Here is a 16,796-nt window from a genome sequence, read left to right on the forward strand (position 1 = left end):
CAGATCCTGGACTTTTTCTGGTTTGGATCACGTAGTAATGTGATACGACACCGAAACAGTCAATTAAACCTGGTTCCGATTAATATCTTAGAGGATAACGTCGGTTATGTCTGGGTTAGGTCTGGTATTTGCCCTCATCTGGCTCGTACTTTCCCATTTTTCGCATACTTGTTGGCCAGATCCTGGTTTTTTTCTGGTTTGGATCCCGTAGTAATGGGGTACCACACTGAAACAGTCAATAAAAGCTGGTTCCGATTAGTATTTTAGAGGATAACGCTGGTTATGTCTGGGTTAGTTCTGGTATTTGCAATCATCTCGCTCATAATTTCGCGTTTTTCGCATACTTGTTGCCAGATCCTGGGTCATTCCTGGTTTGGATGCCGTACTAATGTGGTTCCACACCGAAACAGTCAATTAAACCTGGTTGCGATTAATATTTCAGACGATAACGCCGGTTATGTCTCGCTTAGGTCTGGTATTTGCCCTCATCTGGCTCGTACTTTCGCATTTTTCGCATACTTGTTAGCCAGATCCTGGGCTTTTCTGGTTTGGATCACGTAGTAATGTGGTACCACACTGAAGCAGTCTATAAAAGCTGGTTCTGATTAATATTTTAGAGGATCACGCCGGTTATGTCTGGGTTAGGTCCGGTATTTGCCCTCATCTGTCTCGTACTTTCGCATTTTTCACATACTTGTTTGTCAGATCCTTGGCTTTTTGTGATTTGGATCCCGTAGTAATGTGGCACCAGAATGAAACAGTCAATTAAACCTGGTTCCGATTAGTATTTTAGAGGATAAAGCTGGTTTTGTCTGGGTTAGTTCTAGTATTTGCAATTATCTGGCTCATACTTTCGAGTTTTTCGCATACTTGTTTACCAGATCCTGTGTTTTTTCTGGCTAGGATCACGTATTAATGTGGTGCCACACCGAAACTGTCAATTGAACCTGGTTTCTATTAATATTTTAGAGGATAACGCCGGTTATGTCTCGGTTAGGTCTGGGATTTACCCCCAACTGGCTCGAACATTCGCAATTTTCGCATACTTGTTGGCCAGATCCAGGGCTATTTCTGGTTTGGATCACGTAGTAATGTGGTACAACACCGAAACAGTCAATAAAATCTGGTTCCGATTAGTATTTTCGAGGAAAACGCCGGTTATGTCTGGGTTAGTTCTGGTATTCGGAATCATCTGGCTCATACCTTCGCATTTTTCGCATTCTTGCCGGCCAGATCCCGGGTTTTGTTCTTGTTAGAATCACGTATTAATGTGGTGCCCCACAGAAATAGTCAATTCCACCTTGGTTCGATCAATATTTTCCAGGATAACACCGGTTATGTCTGGGTTAGGTCTGTTATTTGCAATCATCTGGCTCATACTTTCGCTTCTTTCGCATACTTGTTGGCCAGATCCTGGGTCTTTTCTGGATTGGATCCCGTAGTTATGTGGTACCACACTGAAGCGGTAAATAAAAGCTGGTTCCGATTAGTATTTTAGAGGTTAACGCTGGTTATGTCTGGGTTATTTCTGGTATTTGCAATCATCTGGCTCATACTTTCTCGTTTTTCGCATACTTGTTGGCCAGATCCAGGGCTATTTCTGATTTGGATCACGTAGTAATGCGGTACCACACCCCAACAGTCAATTAGACCTGGTTGCGAGTAATATTTTAGAGGATAACGCCGGTTATGTCTGGGTTAGGTCTGGGTTGTGCCCTCATTTAGCTCATACCTTCGCTTCCTTCGCATACATGAATGGCCAGATCGTGGACTTTTTTCTGGTTAGGATCTCGTATTAATGTGGTACCACACTGAAATATAATCATTAAAACCTGGTTCCGATAAATATTTTAGAGGAGAACGTCGGTTATGTCTGGGTTAGTTCTGGTATTTGCAATCATCTGGCTCATACTTTCGCAATTTTCGCATACTTGTTGGCCAGATCCTGGGTTTTTTCTGTCTTGGATTCCGTAGTAATGTGGTACCACACTGACACAGTCAATAAAACCTGGTTGCAATTAATATTTTGGAGGATAACGCCGGTTATGTCTGGGTTAGGTCTGGTATTTGCCCTCATCTGGCTCGAACTTTCGCATTTTTCGCATACTTGTTGGCCAGATCCTGGCCTTTTTCTGGTTTGGATCCCGTAGTAATGTGGATCCACACCGAAACAGTCAATTAAACCTGGTTACGATTAATAATTTAGAGGATAACGCCGGTTATGTCTGGGTTAGGTCTGGTATTTCCCCTCATCTGGCTCGTACTTTCGCATTTTTCGCATACTTTTTGGCCAGATCCTCGCCTTTTTCTGGTTTGGATCACGTAGTAATGCGGTGCCACACCGAAACCGTCAATCAAACCTGGTTGCGGTTAATATTTTAGAGGATAACGCCGTTCAAGACTCGGTTAGGTCTGGGATTTGCCCTCATCTGGCTCGTACTTTCGCATTTTTCGCATACTTGTTGGCAAGATCCTGGGCTTTTTCTGGTTTGGATCCCGTAATAACGTGGTTCCACACCGAAACAGTCAATTAAACCTGGTTGCGATTAATATTTTAGAGGATAACGTCGGTTATGTCTGGGTTAGGTCTGGTATTTCCCCTCATCTGGCTCGTACTTTCGCATTTTTCGCATACTTTTTGGCCAGATCCTCGCCTTTTTCTGGTGTGGTTCCCGTAGTAATGTGGATCCACACCGAAACAGTCAATTAAAACTGGTTGCGATTAATATTTCAGAGGATAACGCCGGTTATGTCTGGGTTAGGTCCGGTATTTGCCCTCATCTGGTACGTACTTTCGCATTTTTCGCATACTTGTTGGCAAGATCCTGGGCTTTTTCTGGTTTGGATCCCGTATTAATGTGGTACCACACTGAAACAGCCATTAAAAGCAGGTTCCGATTAGTATTTTAGAGGATACCTCCGGTTATGTCTGGGTTAGGTCTGGTGTTCGCAATCGTCTGGCTCATACTTCTGCATTTTTCGCATACTTGTTGGCCTGATCCTGGGTTCTTTTCTGGTTAGGATCACGTATTAATGTGCTACCACACTGAAATAGTCAATAAAACCTGGTTCCGTTTAGTATATTATAGGATAACGCCGGTTATGTCTGGGTTGCGTCTGGTATTTGTAATCGTCTGCCTGATACTTTCGCATTTTTCGCTTACTTGTTGGCCAGATCCTGGGTTTTGTTCTGGTTACGATCACGTATTAATGTGGTACCCCACTGAAATATAATCAATAAAACCTGGTTCCGATTAATATTTTAGAGGATAACGCCGGTTATGCATGGATTAGGTCTTGTATTTGCCAACATCTAGCTCATACTTTCGCATTTTTCGCATACATGAATAGCCAGATCCTGGGCTTTTTCTTGTTAGGATCACGTAGTAATGTGGTACCACACTGAAACAGCCAATAAAAGCTGGTTCCTATTAGTATTTTAGAGGATAAAGCTGGTTTTGTCTGGGTTAGTTCTAGTATTTGCAATCATCTGGCTCATACTTTCGCGTTTTTCGCATACTTGTTGACCAGTTCCTGGGTTTTCTCTGGTTTGGATCCCGTAGTATTGTGGTTCCACACCGAGACAGTCAATTAAAGCTGGTTGCGATTAATATTTTAGAGGATAACTCCGGTTATGTCTGGGTAAGGTCTGGTATTAGCCCTCATCTGGCTCGTACTTTCGCATTTTTCGCATACTTGTTGGCCAGATCCAGGGCTTTTTCTGGTTCGGATCACGTTGTAATGCGGTACCGCACCGAAACAGTCAATTAAACCTGGTTGCGATTAATATTTTAGAGGATAGCGCCGGTTATGTCTCGGTTAGGTCTGAGATTTGCCCTCATCTGTCTCATGCGGTCGCGTCTCTCGCACAATTGTAGGCCAGATCCTGGCCTTTTTCTGGTTTGGATCACGTAGTAATGCGATACCACACCGCAACAGTCAATTAAACCTGGTTGCGATAAATATTTTAGAGGTTAACGCCGGTAATGCCTGGGTTAGGTCTGGCATTTGCAATCATCTGCCTCTAAATTTCGCATTTTTCGCATTCTTGTTGGCCAGATCTTGGTTTTTTTTTGGTTAGGTGCGCGTATTAATGTGGTGCTACACAGAAATGGTGAATTCAACCTGGATTCGATCAATAGTTTAGACGATAACACCGGTTATGTCTGGGTTACGTCTGGTATTTGCAATCATCTTGCCTCATACTTTCGCATCTTTCGCATTCCTGTAGGCCAGCTCGGGGGCTTTTTATGATTTGGATCACGTAGTAATGTGGTACCACACTGAAGCAGTCAATTAAACCTGCTTCCGTTTAATATTTTAGAGGAAAACGCCGGTTATGTCTGGGTTAGTTCTGGTAGTTGCAACCATCTGGCTTGTACTTTCCCATTTTTCGCATACTTGTTGGCCAGATCCTGGTTTTTTTCTGGTTTGGATCCCGTAGTAATGTGGTACCACACTGAAACAGTCAATAACAGCTGGTTCCGATTAGTATTTTAGAGGATAACGCTGGTTATGTATGGGTTAGTTCTGGTATTTGCAATCATCTGGCCCATAATATCGCGTTTTTCGCATACTTGTTGGCCAGATCCTGGGTCTTTCCTGGTTTGGATCACGTAGTAATGTGGTTCCACTCCGAAACAGTCAATAAAACCTGGTTGCGATTTATATTTTAGACGATAACGTCGGTTATGTCTCGATTAGGTCTGGGGTTTGCCCACATCTGGCTCGTACTTTCGCATTTTTCGCATACTTGTTGGCCAGATCCTGGGCTTTTCTGGGTTGGATCACGTAGTAATGTGGTACCACACCGCAACAGTCAATTGAACCTGGTTGCGAGAACTATTTTAGAGGATAACGCCGGTTATGTCTGGGTTAGATCTGGTATTTGCCCTCATCTGGCTCGTACTTACGCATTTTTCGCATACTTGCTGCCCAGATCCAGGGTTTTGTCTGGTTCGGGTCGCGTTGTAATGCGGTACCACACCGAAACAGTCAAGTAAACCTGGTTACGATTAATATTTAAGAGGATAACGCCGGTTATGTCTCGGTTAGGTCCGGTATTTGCCGTCATCTGGCTCGTACTTTCGCATTTTTCGCATACTTGTTGGCCAGATCCTGGGTTTTTTCTGGTTTGGATCCCGTAGTATTGTGGTTCCACACCGAAACAGTCAATTAGAGCTGGTTGCGATTAATATTTTAGAGGATAACGCTGGTTACGTCTGGGTTAGGTCTGGTATTAGCCCTCATCTGACTCGTACTTTCGCCTTTTTCGCATACTTGTTGGCCGGATCCAGGGCTATTTCTGGTTCGGATCACGTTGTAATGCGGTACCACACCGAAACAGTCAATTAAACCTGGTTGCGATTAATATTTTAGAGGATAGCGCCGGTTATGTCTGGGTTACGTCTGGTATTTGCAATCATCTTGCCTCATACTTTCGCATCTTTCGCATTCCTGTAGGCCAGCTCGGGGGCTTTTTATGATTTGGATCACGTAGTAATATGGTACCACACTGAAACAGTCAATTAAACCTGCTTCCGTTTAATATTTTAGAGGATAACGCCGGTTATGTCTGGGTTAGTTCTGGTATTTGCAATCATCTGGCTCACACTTTCGTATTTTTCGCATACTTGAATGGCCTGATACTGGGTTTTTTTCTGGTTAGAATCACGTATTAATGCGGTGCCACACTGAAATAGTCAACAAAACCTGTATTCTATCATTATTTTAGAGGATGACACCGGTTAGGTCTGGTTTCCGTCTGGTATTTGCAATCATCTGGCATGTACTTTCCCATTTTTCGCATACTTGTTGGCCAGATCCTGGTTTTTTTCTGGTTTGGATCCCGTAGTAATGTGGTACCACACTGAAACAGTCAATAAAAGCTGGTTCCGATTAGTATTTTAGAGGATAACGCTGGTTATGTCTGTGTTAGTTCTGGTATTTGCAATCATCTGGCTCATAATATCGCGTTTTTCGCATACTTGTTGGCCAGATCCTGGGTCTTTCCTGGTTTGGATCCCGTAGTAATGTGGTTCCACTCCGAAACAGTCAATAAAACCTGGTTGCGATTTATATTTTAGACGATAACGTCGGTTATGTCTCGATTAGGTCTGGGGTTTGCCCACATCTGGCTCGTACTTTCGCATTTTTCGCATACTTGTTGGCCAGATCCTGGGCTTTTCTGGGTTGGATCACGTAGTAATGTGGCACCACACTGAAGCAGTCAATAAAAGCTGGTTCCGATTAGTATTTTAGAGGATAACGCTGGTTATGTCTGGGTTAGGTCCGGTATATGCCCTCATCTGGCTGGTACTTTCGCATTTTTCGCATACTTGTTGGCCAGATCCTGGGTTTTTTCTGGTTTAGATCCCGTAGTAATGTGGTTCCACACTGAAGCAGTCTATAAAAGCTGGTTCCGATTAATATTATAGAGGATCACGGCGGTTATGTCTGGTTTCCGTCTGGTATTTGCAATCATCTGGCTTGTACTTTCCCATTTTTCGCATACTTGTTGGCCAGATCCTGGTTTTTTTCTGGTTTGGATCCCGTAGTAATGTGGTACCACACTGAAACAGTCAATAAAAGCTGGTTCCGATTAGTATTTTAGAGGATAACGCTGGTTATGTCTGTGTTAGTTCTGGTATTTGCAAGCATCTGGCTCATAATATCGCGTTTTTCGCGTACTTGTTGGCCAGATCCTGGGTCTTTCCTGGTTTGGATCCCGTAGTAATGTGGTTCCACTCCGAAACAGTCAATAAAACCTGGTAGCGATTTATTTTTAGACGATAACGTTGGTTATGTCTCGATTAGGTCTGGGATTTGCCCACATCTGGCTCGTACTTTCGCATTTTTCGCATACTTGTTGGCCAGATCCTGGGCTTTTCTGGGTTGGATCACGTTGTAATGTGGTACCACACTGAAACAGTCAATAAAAGCTGGTTCCGAATAGTATTTTAGAGGATAACGCTGGTTATGTCTGTGTTAGTTCTGGTATTTGCAATCATCTGGCTCATAATATCGCGTTTTTCGCATACTTGTTGGCCAGATCCTGGGTCTTTCCTGGTTTGGATCCCGTAGTAATGTGGTTCCACTCCGAAACAGTCAATAAAACCTGGTTGCGATTTATATTTTAGACGATAACGTCGGTTATGTCTCGATTAGGTCTGGGGTTTGCCCACATCTGGCTCGTACTTTCGCATTTTTCGCATACTTGTTGGCCAGATCCTGGGCTTTTCTGGGTTGGATCCCGTAGTAATGTGGTTCCACACTGAAGCAGTCTATAAGAGCTGGTCCCGATTAATATTTTAGAGGATCACGCCGGTTATGTCTGGGTTAGGTCCGGTATTTGCCCACATCTGGCTCGTACTTTCGCATTTTTCGCATACTTGTTGGCCTGATCCTGGGCTTTTTATGGTTTGGATCCCGTAGCAATGTGGTACCACACTGAAACAGCCAATAAAAGCTGGTTCCGATTAGTATTTTAGAGGATAAAGCTGGTTTTGGCTGGGTTAGTTCTAGTATTTGCAGTCATCTGGCTCATACTTTCACGTTCTTCGCATACTTGTTGACCAGATCCTGGGTTTTTTCTGGATTGGATCCCGTAGTATTGTGGTTCCACACCGAAACAGTCAATTAAAGCTGGTTGCGATTAATATTTTAGAGGATAGCTCCGGTTATGTCTGGGTTACGTCTGGTATTTGCATTCATCTGCCTCATACTTTCGCATTTTTCGCATACTTGTTGGCCAGATCGTGGGTTTTGTTCTGGTTAGGATCACGTATTAATGTGGTGCCACACTGAAATAGTCAATTCAACCTGTAGGTGGTCAATATTTTAGAGGATGACACCGGTTAGGTCTGGGTTGCGTCTGGTATTTGCAATCATCTTGCCTCATACTTTCGCATCTTTCGCATTCCTGTAGGCCAGCTCCGGGGCTTTCTATGATTTGGATCACGTAGTAATGTGGTACCACACTGTAGCAGTCAATTAAACCTGCTTCCGATTAATATTTTAGAGGATAACGCCGGTTATGTCTGGGTGGCGTCTGGTATTTGCAATCATCTGCCTCATACTTTCGCATCTTCCGCAAACTTGATGGCCAGATCCTTTGTTTTTTTCTGGTTGGGATCACGTATTGATGTGGTACCACACTGAAATAGTCAATAAAACCTAGTGCCTATTAATATTTTAGAGGAGAACGCCGGTTATGTCTGGATTATGTCTGGTATTTGCAACCATCTGCCTTAAGCTTTCGCATTTTTCGCATACTTATTGGCCAGATCCTGGGGTTTTGTTATGGTTAGGATCACGCGCTAATGTGGTGTCACACTGAAACCGTCAATTAAACCTAGTTGCGATTAGTATTTTAGAGGATAATGCCGGTTAAGTCTGGGTTACGTCTGGTATTTGCTATCACCTGCCTCATACCTTCGCATCTTTCGCAACCTTGTTGGCCAGATCCTGGGTCTTCTTCTCGATAGGAGCACGTATTAATGTGGTACCACACTGAAATAGTCAATAAAACCTGGTTTCAAACAGTATTTTAGAGGATAACACCGCTTAGGTCTGGGTTAGGTCACGTACTTGCAATCATCAGGCTTATACTTTCGCATTTTTTGCATACTTGTTGGCCAGATCCCGGGCTTTTTCTGGTTTGGATCACGCAATAATGTGGTACCACTCGGAAACCGTCAATTAAACCTGGATTTGATCAATACTTTAGAGGATAACACCGTTTAGGTTTGTGTTAGGTCTGGCATTTGCAATCTTCTGGCTGGTACTTTCGCAATCTTCGCATACTTGTTTGCCGGTCCTGCGCTTTTTCTGATTTGGATCAGGTAGTAATGTCGTACCACACCGAAGCAGTCAATTAAACCTTGATTCAATCAACACATTAGAGGATAACGCCAGTTATATCTGGGTTAGGTCTGGTATTTGCAATCATCTGGCTCATACTCTCGCATTTTTCGCATACTTGTTGGCCAGATCCTGGGTTATTTCTGGTTTGGATCTCGTAGTAATGTGGTTCCTCACCGAAACAGTCAATTAAACCTGGTTGCGATTAATATTTTAGAGGATAACGCCGGTTATGTCTGGGTTAGGTCTGGTATTTGCCCTCATCTGGCTCGTACTTACGCATTTTTCGCACACTTCTTGGCCAGATCCTGGCCTTTTTCTGGTTTGGATCACGTAGTAATGCGATACCACACTGAAGCAGTCTATAAAAGCTGGTTCCGATTAATATTTTGGAGGATCACGCCGGTTATGTCTGGGTTAGGTCCGGTATTTGCCCTCATCAGGCTCGTACTTTCGCATTTTTCGCATACTTGTTGGCCTGATCCTGGGCTTTTTATGGTTTGGATCCCGTAGTAATGTGGTACCACACTGAAACAGCCAATAAAAGCTGGTTCCGATTGGTATTTTAGAGGATAAAGCTGGTTCTGTCTGGGCTAGTTCTAGTATTTGCAATCATCTGGCTCATACTTTCGCGTTTTTCGCATACTTGTTGACCAGATCCTGGGTTCATTCTGGTTTGGATCCCGTAGTAAAGTGGTACCACACTGAAACAGACAATTAAACCTGGTTGCGATAAATATTTTAGAGGATAACGCCGGTTATGTCTGGGTTAGATCTGGTATTTGCCCTCATCTGGCTCGTACTTTCGCATTTTTCGCATACTTGTTGGCCTGATCCTGGGCTTTTTATGGTTTGGATCCCGTAGTAATGTGGTACCACACTGAAACAGCCAATAAAAGCTGGTTCCGATTAGTATTTTAGAGGATAAAGCTGGTTCTGTCTGGGTTAGTTCTAGTATTTGCAATCATCTGGCTGATACTTTCGCATTTTTCGCATACTTTTTGGCCAGATCCTGGGTTATTTCTGGTTTGGATCTCGTAGTAATGTGGTTCCACACCGAAACAGTCAATTAAACCTGGTTGCGATTAATATTTTAGAGGATATCGCCGGTTATGTCTGGGTTAGGTCTGGGACTTGCCCTCATCTGGCTCGTATTTTCGCGTCTTCCGCATACTTGTTGGCCAGATCCTGGGTTTTTTCTGGTTTGGATCACGTTGTAATGCGGTACCACACCGAAACAGTCAATTAAACCTGGCTGCGATTAATATTTTAGAGGATAACGCCGGTTATGTCAGGGTTAGGTCTGGTATTTGCAATCATCTGGCTGATACTTTTTTTTTTTTTTTTTTTTTTTTTTGTCGTGGGGAAAATCTTCGAAAGACTCCCTCCCACCTCCTTGGGGAGAGGTGGGAGGAGTGTGTGGGATTCCCCGCGCCCGTACAACGACAGGCGCGGGACCTACCCACTAAAAACCCCACGGTGACCCTTCGGCACGCTTTGGGAGGATACCGGGAATCGCCCGAAGCATTCTTCCGGTATCCTCCCCGTGCCCGCGCTTTCGCGCCCATCCCCCGGGGGGACAATCGGTCCCCCCAGTAGACACACTGCCTCATAGCGGCGGGACGGGGCCACTCCATCCCGCCGCTATCCGTCCCGGGGCCGCGTTATCTGGCTGATACTTTCGCATTTTTCGCATACTTGTTGGCCAGATCCTGGGTTATTTCTGGTTTGGATCTCGTAGTAATGTGGTTCCACACCGAAACAGTCAATTAAACCTGGTTGCGATTAATATTTTAGAGGATAACGCCGGTTATGTCTGGGTTAGATCTGGTATTTGCCCTCATCTGGCTCGTAATTACGCATTTTTCGCATACTTGCTGCCCAGATCCAGGGATTTGTCTAGTTCGGATCACGTTGTAATGCGGTACCACACCGAAACAGTCAATTAAACCTGGTTGCGATTAATATTTTAGAGGATGACGCCGGTTATGTCTCGGTTAGGTCTGGGATTTGCCCTCATCTGGCTCATACTTTCGCGTCTTCCGCATACTTGTTGGCCAGATCCTGGGTTATTTCTGGTTTGGATCTCGTAGCAATGTGGTTCCACACCGAAACAGTCAATTAAACCTGGTTGCGATTAATATTTTAGAGGATAACGCCGGTTGTGTCTGGGTTAGGTCCGGTATTTGCCCTTATCAGGTTCGTACTTTCGCATTTTTCGCATACTTGTTGGCCTGATCCTGGGCTTTTTATGGTTTGGATCCCGTAGTAATGTGGCACCACACTGAAACAGCCAATAAAAGCTGGTTCCGATTAGTATTTTAGAGGATAAAGCTGGTTCTGTCTGGGTTAGTTCTAGTATTTGCAATCATCTGGCTGATACTTTCGCATTTTGCGCATACTTGTTGGCCTGATCCTGGGCTTTTTATGGTTTGGATCCCGTAGTAATGTGGCACCACTCTGAAACAGCCAATAAAAGCTGGTTCCGATTAGTACTTTAGAGGATAAAGCTGGTTCTGTCTGGGTTAGTTCTAGTATTTGCAATCATCTGGCTGATACTTACGCATGTTTCGCATACTTGTTGGCCAGATCCTGGCATTTTTCTGGTTTGGCTCACGTAGTAATGTGGTACCACACTGGAGCAGTCTATAACAGCTGGTGCCGATTAATATTTTAGAGGATAACGCCGGTTATGTCAGGGTTAGGTCTGGTATTTGCAATCATCTGGCTGATACTTTCGCATTTTTCGCATACTTGTTGGCCAGATCCTGGGTTATTTCTGGTTTGGATCTCGTAGTAATGTGGTTCCACACCGAAACAGTCAATTAAACCTGGTTGCGATTAATATTTTAGAGGATGACGCCGGTTATGTCTCGGTTAGGTCTGGGATTTGCCCTCATCTGGCTCAAACTTTCGCGTCTTCCGCATACTTGTTGGCTAGATCCTGGGTTTTTTCTGGTTTGGATCCCGTAGTAATGTGGTACCACACTGAAGCAGTCTATAAAAGCTGGTTCCGATTAATATTTTGGAGGATCACGCCGGTTATGTCTGGGTTAGATCTGGTATTTGCCCTCATCTGGCTCGTACTTTCGCATTTTTCGCATACTTGTTGGCCTGATCCTGGGCTTTTTATGGTTTGGATCCCGTAGTAATGTGGTACCACACTCAACAGCCAATAAAAGCTGGTTCCGATTAGTATTTTAGAGGATAAAGCTGGTTCTGTCTGGGTTAGTTCTAGTATTTGCAATCATCTGGCTGATACTTTCGCATTTTTCGCATACTTGTTGGCCAGATCCTGTGTTTTTTCTGGTTTGGATCCCGTAGGATTGTGGTTCCACAACGAAACAGTCAATTACATGTGGTTGCGATTAATATTTTAGAGGATAACGTCGGTTATGTCTGGGTTCGGTCTGGTATTAGCCCTCATATGGCTCGTACTTTCGCATTTTTCGCATACTTGTTGGCCAGATCCAGGGCTTTTTCTTGTTCGGATCACGTTGTAATGCGGTACCACACCGCAACAGTCAATTAAACCTGGTTGCGATTAATATTTTAGAGGATAACGCCGGTTATGTCTCGGTTAGGTCTGGGATTTGCCCTCATCTGGCTCATACTTTCGCGTCTTCCGCATACTTGTTGGCCAGATCCTGGGTTTTTTCTGGTTTGGATCCCGTAGTAATGTGGTACCACACTGAAGCAGTCTATAAAAGCTGGTTCCGATTAATATTTTGGAGGATCACGCCGGTTATGTCTGGGTTAGGTCCGGTATTTGCCCTCATCAGGCTCGTACTTTCGCATTTTTCGCATACTTGTTGGCCTGATCCTGGGCTTTTTATGGTTTGGATCCCGTAGTAATGTGGTACCACACTGAAACAGCCAATAAAAGCTGGTTCCGATTAGTATTTTAGAGGATAAAGCTGGTTCTCTCTGGGCTAGTTCTAGTATTTGCAATCATCTGGCTCATACTTTCGCATTTTTCGCATACTTGTTGGCCAGATCCTGGGTTATTTCTGGTTTGGATCTCGTGGTAATGTGGTTCCACACCGAAACAGTCAATTAAACCTGGTTGCGATTAATATTTTAGAGGATAACGCCGGTTGTGTCTCGGTTAGGTCTGGGATTTGCCCTCATCTGGCTCATACTTTCGCGTCTTCCGCATACTTGTTGGCCAGATCCTGGCTTTTTTCTGGTTTGGATCCCGTAGTAATGTGGTACCACACTGAAGCAGTCTATAAAAGCTGGTTCCGATTAATATTTTGGAGGATCACGCCGGTTATGGTTGGTTTAGGTCCGGTATTTGCCGTCATCAGGCTCGTGCTTTCGCATTTTTCGCATACTTGTTGGCCTGATCCTGGGTTCTTTTCTGGTTAGGATCACGTATTAATGTGCTACCACACTGAAACAGTCAATAAAACCTGGTCCCGTTTAATATATTACAGGATAACGCCGGTTAGGTCTGGGTTGTGTCTGGTATTTGCAATCATCTGCCTCATATTTTCGCATCTTTCGCATACTTGTTGGCCAGATCCTGGGTTATTTCTGGTTTGGATCTCGTAGTAATGTGGTTCCACACCGAAACAGTCAATTAAACCTGGTTGCGATTAATATTTTAGAGGATAACGCCGGTTATGTCGGGGTTAGGTCTGGGACTTGCCCTCATCTGGCTCATACTTTCGCGTCTTCCGCATACTTGTTGGCCAGATCCTGGCTTTTTTCTGGTTTGGATCCCGTAGTAATGTGGTACCACACTGAAGCAGTCTATAAAAGCTGGTTCCGATTAATATTTTGGAGGATCACGCCGGTTATGGTTGGTTTAGGTCCGGTATTTGCCGTCATCAGGCTCGTGCTTTCGTTTTTTTCGCATACTTGTTGGCCTGATCCTGGGTTTTTTTCTGGTTTGGATCCCGTAGTAATGTGGTTCCACACCGAAACAGTCAATTAAACCTGGTTGCGATTAATATTTTAGAGGATGACGCCGGTTATGTCTCGGTTAGGTCTGGGATTTGCCCTCATCTGGCTCAAACTTTCGCGTCTTCCGCATACTTGTTGGCTAGATCCTGGGTTTTTTCTGGTTTGGATCCCGTAGTAATGTGGTACCACACTGAAGCAGTCTATAAAAGCTGGTTCCGATTAATATTTTGGAGGATCACGCCGGTTATGTCTGGGTTAGATCTGGTATTTGCCCTCATCTGGCTCGTACTTTCGCATTTTTCGCATACTTGTTGGCCTGATCCTGGGCTTTTTATGGTTTGGATCCCGTAGTAATGTGGTACCACACTCAAACAGCCAATAAAAGCTGGTTCCGATTAGTATTTTAGAGGATAAAGCTGGTTCTGTCTGGGTTAGTTCTAGTATTTGCAATCATCTGGCTGATACTTTCGCATTTTTCGCATACTTGTTGGCCAGATCCTGTGTTTTTTCTGGTTTGGATCCCGTAGGATTGTGGTTCCACAACGAAACAGTCAATTACATGTGGTTGCGATTAATATTTTAGAGGATAACGTCGGTTATGTCTGGGTTCGGTCTGGTATTAGCCCTCATCTGGCTCGTACTTTCGCATTTTTCGCATACTTGTTGGCCAGATCCAGGGCTTTTTCTTGTTCGGATCACGTTGTAATGCGGTACCACACCGCAACAGTCAATTAAACCTGTTTGCGATTAATATTTCAGAGGATAACGCCGGTTATGTCTCGGTTAGGTCTGGGATTTGCCCTCATCTGGCTCATACTTTCGCGTCTTCCGCATACTTGTTGGCCAGATCCTGGGTTTTTTCTGGTTTGGATCCCGTAGTAATGTGGTACCACACTGAAGCAGTCTATAAAAGCTGGTTCCGATTAATATTTTGGAGGATCACGCCGGTTATGTCTGGGTTAGGTCCGGTATTTGCCCTCATCTGGCTCGTACTTTCGCATTTTTCGCATACTTGTTGGCCTGATCCTGGGCTTTTTATGGTTTGGATCCCGTAGTAATGTGGTACCACACTGAAACAGCCAATAAAAGCTGGTTCCGATTAGTATTTTAGAGGATAAAGCTGGTTCTCTCTGGGCTAGTTCTAGTATTTGCAATCATCTGGCTCATACTTTCGCATTTTTCGCATACTTGTTGGCCAGATCCTGGGTTATTTCTGGTTTGGATCTCGTGGTAATGTGGTTCCACACCGAAACAGTCAATTAAACCTGGTTGCGATTAATATTTTAGAGGATAACGCCGGTTATGTCTCGGTTAGGTCTGGGATTTGCCCTCATCTGGCTCATACTTTCGCGTCTTCCGCATACTTGTTGGCCAGATCCTGGCTTTTTTCTGGTTTGGATCCCGTAGTAATGTGGTACCACACTGAAGCAGTCTATAAAAGCTGGTTCCGGTTAATATTTTGGAGGATCACGCCGGTTATGGTTGGTTTAGGTCCGGTATTTGCCGTCATCAGGCTCGTGCTTTCGCATTTTTCGCATACTTCTTGGCCTGATCCTGGGTTCTTTTCTGGTTAGGATCACGTATTAATGTGCTACCACACTGAAACAGTCAATAAAACCTGGCCCCGTTTAATATATTACAGGATAACGCCGGTTAGGTCTGGGTTGTGTCTGGTATTTGCAATCATCTGCCTCATATTTTCGCATCTTTCGCATACTTGTTGGCCAGATCCTGGGTTATTTCTGGTTTGGATCTCGTAGTAATGTGGTTCCACACCGAAACAGTCAATTAAACCTGGTTGCGATTAATATTTTAGAGGATAACGCCGGTTATGTCGGGGTTAGGTCTGGGACTTGCCCTCATCTGGCTCATACTTTCGCGTCTTCCGCATACTTGTTGGCCAGATCCTGGCTTTTTTCTGGTTTGGATCCCGTAGTAATGTGGTACCACACTGAAGCAGTCTATAAAAGCTGGTTCCGATTAATATTTTGGAGGATCACGCCGGTTATGGTTGGTTTAGGTCCGGTATTTGCCGTCATCAGGCTCGTGCTTTCGCATTTTTCGCATACTTGTTGGCCTGATCCTGGGTTTTTTCTGGTTTGGATCCCGTAGTAATGTGGTACCACACTGAAGCAGTCTATAAAAGCTGGTTCCGATTAATATTTTGGAGGATCACGCCGGTTATGTCTGGGTTAGGTCCGGTATTTGCCCTCATCAGGCTCATACTTTCGCGTCTTCCGCATACTTGTTGCCCAGATCCTGGGTTTTTTCTGGTTTGGATCCCGTAGTAATGTGGTACCACACTGAAGCAGTCTATAAAAGCTGGTTCCGATTAATATTTTGGAGGATCACGCCGGTTATGTCTGGGTTAGGTCCGGTATTTGCCCTCATCAGGCTCATACTTTCGCGTCTTCCGCATACTTGTTGGCCAGATTCTGGGTTATTTCTGGTTTGGATCTCGTAGTAATGTGGTTCCACACCGAAACAGTCAATTAAACCTGGTTGCGATTAATATTTTAGAGGATAACGCCGGTTATGTCGGGGTTAGGTCTGGGACTTGCCCTCATCTGGCTCATACTTTCGCGTCTTCCGCATACTTGTTGGCCAGATCCTGGGTTTTTTCTGGTTTGGATCCCGTAGTAATGTGGTACCACACTGAAGCAGTCTATAAAAGCTGGTTCCGATTAATATTTTGGAGGATCACGCCGGTTATGTCTGGGTTAGGTCCGGTATTTGCCCTCATCTGGCTCATACTTTCGCGTCTTCCGCATACTTGTTGGCCAGATCCTGGGTTTTTTCTGGTTTGGATCCCGTAGTAATGTGGTACCACACTGAAGCAGTCTATAAAAGCTGGTTCCGATTAATATTTTGGAGGATCACGCCGGTTATGTCTGGGTTAGGTCCGGTATTTGCCCTCATCAGGCTCGTACTTTCGCATTTTTCGCATACTTGTTGGCCTGATCCTGGGCTTTTTATGGTTTGGATCCCGTAGTAATGTGGTACCACACTGAAACAGCCAATAA

The sequence above is a fragment of the Colletes latitarsis genome, unplaced genomic scaffold, assembly GCF_051014445.1.
Source record: "Colletes latitarsis isolate SP2378_abdomen unplaced genomic scaffold, iyColLati1 scaffold0002, whole genome shotgun sequence".
Lineage (NCBI taxonomy): Eukaryota > Metazoa > Arthropoda > Insecta > Hymenoptera > Colletidae > Colletes > Colletes latitarsis.